The sequence below is a fragment of the Choloepus didactylus genome, chromosome 6 (genome assembly GCF_015220235.1).
Source record: "Choloepus didactylus isolate mChoDid1 chromosome 6, mChoDid1.pri, whole genome shotgun sequence".
NCBI lineage: Eukaryota > Metazoa > Chordata > Mammalia > Pilosa > Megalonychidae > Choloepus > Choloepus didactylus.
The window spans coordinates 16094307-16100975 of NC_051312.1; the positions used below are offsets into that span (position 1 = coordinate 16094307).

At 42.0% G+C, this 6669-nt stretch overlaps 1 pseudogene; it reads left to right on the plus strand.

Moving 5' to 3' along the window:
• The first annotated feature begins 2699 nt into the window (after nt 1-2699).
• LOC119536604 lies at nt 2700-6467 on the plus strand (annotated as a pseudogene).
• The last annotated feature ends 202 nt before the right edge of the window (nt 6468-6669 follow it).

A 6669-nucleotide genomic window follows, 5' to 3' on the forward strand; every position in this document is an offset into this window, starting at 1 on the left:
TTGTTTTCTGAGCACTGTGCTCTTCTGGTACAGTTGAAATTCTTTTTCATATAGTATAATCAGTAGCAACCTCAGTGGGATGACTTTTATAAAGTGCTGAAAGAGAGGAAAAAACAAACAAACAAACAAACCAAAAAACTGTGAACCAAGAATTCTATATCCAGTAAAACTGTCCTTCAGAAATGAGGGAGAAATCAAGACATACCCAATAACAAAAGCTGTCAAGTTCATTGCCACTAATCCTGCAAATAAGAAATGCTAAACAGAGTCCTTCAGGATGACAGGAAAGCATACTAGATAGCAATTTGAAGCCATATGAAGAACTAAAGATCCATGGCAAAGCAAATGTCACAGGTAAATATGAATGCCAATATTAGTGTATTCTTGTCTTATAACTCTTTGTATTTGTGCCAGTTTGGATATACGATGTCTCCCACAAAAGCCATATTCCTTTAAATCTGATCTTGTAGGATATTTGGATTAGGTTGCTTCCATAGAGATATGATTCACCCAACTGTAGGTGAAACATTTGATTAGATATTTCCATGGAGGTTTGTCCCTGCCCATTCAGGATGGGTCTTAACTAGATCACTGGAGTCCTTTAAAAAGCTTAAGATAAAAGACAAGAGTGAGAGCTGACAGAGATGCACAGAGATGCTTGGGGATGTGGACAGAAGAATGGACATTTAGAGATGTTATCCTAAGAGATGAAGCCAAGAGTTTGCCCTGGAGAAGCTGAGAGGACTCACAGGTGCTTAGAGAGAAATGCAACCCAGGAGCAAAGGCAAACAGACACCAGCCAAATGCTTTCCCAGCTGACAGAAGTGTTACAGATGCCATCAGCCTGTTCAGAGTCAAGGTATCATCTCTGGATATCTTAATTTGGACACTTTGAATTTGAACTATAAATGTGTAAACATAAACCCTCTTTATAAAAAACAATCCATTCTTGGTATTATGCATAACAGCAGCTTTAGCAAACCAGAACATATTTGGATACTAGAGAAGTGTTCTCCTGCTGAGTTTGCAAATACAAAACATGTTGTAACAGCTTTTTTTTTTTTTTTTAATTCAGTTTTATTGAAATATATTCACAAACCATACAGTCATCCATGGTATACAATCAACTGTTCACAGTATGATCATATAGTTATGCGTTCATCACCACAATCTATTTCTGAACATTTTCCTTACATCAGAAAGAATCAGAATAAGAATAAAAAATAAAAGTGAAAAGAGAATACCCAAACCATCCCCCCATCCCACCCTATTTGTCATTTAGTTTTTACTCCCATTTTTCTACTGATTTTTTTTCAATTTTTTAACTTTGTTTATCAAAAAATTAAAAACAAACAGGCAAACAACCACCAAAAAAACCCCACAACATTTCAAACAAAGCAATGGATTAAGGAAAACAAATAACCTAAAATAACTACTTTGCTTCCAATATGTTCCTACCATACCCCAAGAAAATTAATAAACCATGTCCAAACAGAGGAGTAAGAAAAACAAATAATCTAAAATAACTACATTGCTTCCAACATGTTCCTACCATACCCCAAGAAAATTAACAACCCCTAAGAAAACAAAGGAATAAGAGAAAAAGAAAACCTAAAATAACTCTATTGCTTCCAACATGATCTTACTATATCCAAGAAAGTTTACAAACCATAATCATTCCTGAGCATTCCCATAACATTGAGATTACCCTCCATAGTTTATCTGTTCTTGTGTAACAGCTTTTTAAGTGGATAATTGGGAGATTCTGAAAGATAGAAAAGGTCTAGATTGCTTTGAAGAGAATGTTGGTAGAAATATGGACTCCAAACATACTTCTAACAAGGCCACAAGCAGAAATGATGAAAGTGTCATTGCAAACTGGAAGAAAGGTGATTCTTGTTTTAAAGTGTTATAGAATTTGGCAAAATTGAGTTCTGGTGTTGAATGGAAGGCAGAATTTGAAAACGATGAGCTGGGATACTTAGCTGAAGAGATCTCTAAACTAAATGTGGAAAATGCAGCCTGACTTCATCTGGCAGCTTATAGTAAAATAAAAGAGGAAAGAGAAAGCTGACAACTGAAAACTTGGGTACAAAAACACCAGAAATTGATAGCCTGGAAAATTCTGGGCCTCCAGAAAGTGAAACCCCAGAGTATAGTGTGCCACATGAGGATGTAATGAAACCTGGAGAACCAGCCAGCCATTTCAGAACAAGGCAGGATTGGAGATGCAGTTATCCAGAAAGGATGTGTGGAAAGTCCTATTATCTTGTGGTTTTGACCCCTGTATGCTGCATGCCAAGCCAACAATTTTTTTGTGAGATCTGTGTAAACAGAACCACTACTAGTCTGGACGAAAAGGGACAGATTGAAGGAAAAATTTCTTCAAAGGTGGAACCATGGAAGCCAAAGTCTGAAGCCAAGAAACCTCAGGCCAGGAGAGCAGACCCATTCATGCATGTGAAGAGGGTGAGTTTTCCCTGGAGGCAGATGGCAGGCTTTCTGCCTCAGTGCTCAGTAAGAGTGCTGCCACCCCAGGCCTCAGAGAGGAGAGAGCACATTCCCCAGGGGTTGGGTAATGCCTGGCCACCACCCCACTGTTCAGAAGGTGTTGAGTATGTGGCCCAGAAGTGGCAGAGAGTCCAGGTGCCACCCCAATTTTTGAGGATGGTGGAGCTGAGAACAAGGTGGTCTCCCCAATGAGTGGATATGTCAAAGCAATCACCCCAGTTTTTGGAGAGAAAAGAGCCATCATAAAAGCCCTTGGAAAGGGTAGGACTCCCACTCTCTCAAGTCCTGAGGATAAAACATCATTCTATAAATGACTCTCAGGCTTTGAAATCCAATGAAATATGCCTTGTGGGTTGTAGGAACTCTTTCAGACCTTTGAACCCCATTTTCCTTTCTATTTCTCCCTTTGACAATGGGAACATTTATCCTATGACTGTCCCTTCCTCGTATATTGGCAGCAGATGACTTGTTTTTGAATTTCACAGGTCCACAGCCAGAAGGGAATGTTACCTTAGAACAAATCATGCCTGTAAGTGATTTTGAAAAGGCTTTGTACTTATCTATTGTTACTGAAATTATTTAAGCTTTTGTGATATTGTGATGGAATGAATGTATTTTGCATTTGGAAAGAACATGTCTTTTGGGGGTCCAGAGGGTGGAATGTGCCAGTTTGGTTATATGTCCCCCATAAAAAAAGGCTTTTTAATTTTTTTTGTCATTTTGTTTGAAATAACATACAAGCATATATTCTTTAATCCAATTTGTGAGGTCTTTTGGTTAGGTTATTTCCATGGAGATATGACTCACCCAACTGTAGTTGATACATTTTGGTTAGATATTTCCATGGAAGTGCAGACCTGCCCATTCAGGATGGGTCTTATTAGATGACTGGAGTTCTTTAAGATGCTCAGGAAAAGAGACAGGAGCAGGAGCTGGCAGAGATGCACAGAGGAGTGGGAGCTGACAGAGATGCACAGAGATGCTTGAGGATGTGGACAAAAGGATGGACATTTGGAGATGCTAAGATAAGAGGTGAAGCCTGGAGTTTGCCCCAGAGAAGCTAAGAAAGGACTCCCAGATGCTTAGAGAGAAACGCAACCCAGGAGCAAAGGACAAGCAGACACCAACCATGTGCCTTCCCAGCTGACAGAGGTGTTCCAGACCCAATCAGCCTTTTTCAGAGCCAAGGTATCTTTCTCTGGATGCTTTAGTTTGGACAATTTTATGGCCTTAGAACTCTAAATTTGTAACATAACAAACCCCCTTTTTAAAAGCCAATCCATTCCTGGTATTTTGCAAAATGGAAGCTTTAGCAAACTGGAACAGTATTTCTTATATGGTCTAAAATATAAATGCATAAAAATAATCAGCCCCAGCCAGCAGCTTCTTCCTGGTCAGGGACTTCTGATGCAATGGGGTGCAGTTCAGGTCATGGTGTGACTTGGGGCACCAAGGCTGCTGCTCTGCCAGCCAGTGGCAGTGGGCAACAGGGGCATGAGGGGAAACCCAGGAAGTGGCTGGGAGAGCTGGTCCCCTAAGGATCCGAAGAGGACAGAGTTCAGAGCAGGAGCTGGAAGGTGCAGGGGAGCTCACCTTTTTCCTCTAAAAAATATCCTGGTGCTTGCCTAGTTAGCTCTATAGGAGCAGCTTTAGCTCAGCAATTTGAATGACTCTGAAAAGAGAGAGAGCCAGAGAAAATGCAAAAAATATTCAATAGAAAGAAAGAAATTTTAAGCAATTAGTCCAGGAGTTAAAGTCACTCTCTGGAAAAAAAAAATAAAAGTCCCTCAAAGAGGAGCCTGTGGAGAATGCAGGGGTATTCGCCTACCCCACCTCCATGGTTGCTAACATGACCACAGACATAGGGGACTGATGGTTTGATGGGTTGAGCCCTCTACCACAGGTTTTACCCTTGGGAAGACGGTTGCTGAGGAGGAGAGGCTAGGCCTCCCTATGGTTGTGCCTGGGAGCCTCCTCCCGAATGCCTCTTTGTTGCTCAGATGTGGCCCTGTCTCTCTGGCTGGGCCAGCTTGAGGGGTGAGATCACTGCCCTCCCCCCTGCGTGGGATCAGACACCCAGGGGAGTGAATCTCCCTGGCAACGTGGAATACGACTCCTGGGGAGGAATGTAGACCTGGCATCGTGGAACAGAGAACATCTTCTTGACCAAAAGGGGGATGTGAAAGGAAATGAAATAAGCTTCAGTGGCAGAGAGATTCCAAAAGAAGCCGAGAGGTCACTCTGGTGGGCACTCTTATGCACACTTTAGACAACCCTTTTTAGGTTCTAAAGAATTGGGGTAGCTGGTGGTGGATACCTGGAACTATCAAACTACAACCCAGAACCCATGAATCTCGAAGACAGTTGTATAAAAATGTAGCTTATGAGGGGTGACAATGGGATTGGGAAGGCCATAAGGACCACACTCCACTTTGTCTAGTTTATGGATGGATGAGTAGAAAAATAGGGGAAGGAAACAAACAGACAAAGGTACCCAGTGTTCTTTTTTACTTCAATTGCTCTTTTTCACTCTAATTATTATTCTTGTTATTTTTGTGTGTGTGCTAATGAAGGTGCCAGGGACTGATTTGGGTGGTGAATGTACCACTATGTGATGGTACTGTAAACAATTGAAAGTACGATTTGTTTTGTATGACTGCGTGGTATGTGAATATATCTCAATAAAATGAAGATTAAAAAAAAAAAAAAAGTCCCTCAAAGAAAAACCTATGGGTTCTGGAAAGCAGTATTATCTGTATGCCTGGAGCAATGCCCTCAGCAGATGAATATCTGCTTTAATGGGTATTCCGAATTTGATGGGAAGGGTCACATAGGGTCAACAGCAACCTAGAAGATTGATATCTACATCCCCCTGCACTTCAGTTAGGACAGACCGCTGCCAATGACCATGGTGACAAGGGCGAGTGCCAGAGTGAAGGACCTGATTGGGCTCATCTGTTGGCAGTATCCAAGTGAAGGACAGGAGCCAAACTCAGTTACAACACCAGTGTTTATTGCCTGCATGTTAAGGATGATGGGGAGGTTGACACAGATTTCACTCCCACTGGATTCCAGTGAACCCACTCATAAGTTTGATTTCAGAGCCTTGACCCTAGTTGAAAAGTATTCATCTACTGCCCTGACATCCAAAGAGTCACTCTTTGTTCAAATAAATGATGCTCATGGATTCTCCCTTATTCAGGTTGACAATACAAAGGTCACCATGAAGGAAATTTTGCTAAAGGCAGTGAAGCAAAGGAAAAGATCCCAGAATATTTCAGACCCTCAGTACTTCCTGGAGAAGCAGAGTGAGCTCAGTGTTACTGTGGACCTGGAGAGCACCTTGGAGAGCCAGAGCACATGGGGGTTCTGCCTGGTCTGCAAGAATAGTTCAAGGACATATAGGGTTTTTAAAAAGGATCTGAAAATTGACTTAACTACCGTACAGAATATGTTTAGCAGCCACCATTACAAATCATTCCAAGTCAGCATGATCCACATTGTATGACTCACAACCAACATACTGTTAGGTGTCTCTGGAGACAAGGTAGAGGCAGATCCTGTTATGAATCAGAAAGCCAGAACTAAGTTTTAGATTAACCAGAAACTCATCTCAATTGATCCTGACTTGCTCTGTGCCTGTGACCCTTGCTGAAGAAAAAAAGCCCTAGTTGTGCAATATTTAAACTCACTTATCTAAGCAATCACAACTATAAACACCTCTACTTTGAATATGACACTGCTATCATCAATGAAATCATGCTCAAAGTTAACTACATCCTGGAATCATGAGCAATCACTGCCCAGGCTATTTTTCTCCAAAACAGAGAAAACTGAACAGATGTCCAAGGTTCAGCTGCCAATGGAGAAGAAATCAGGGCAGCAATGATTCTGGCCTCCAGCCTCAGTCTGTTGCCAAGCTCAGAGCCTGCCTGCCAGAGCCCAGGTGGCCTTAGAGCCCTCCCAGTGTCCTGAGTCCTGGGGAGAGAAGCCAGTACTTGGCACATGGGCACAGGGTTGGTGGGCTCTTGGGGAAAGCTTGGTATAGAGAGCCTCTAGGATGGAGTTGAGTAGCAATGACTGTGGTTAGCAGTCCCTGGTGACCAGACCAGACCACACCAAGAGGAACCACATGCTGCCCAGCCATTTTCACTGCCT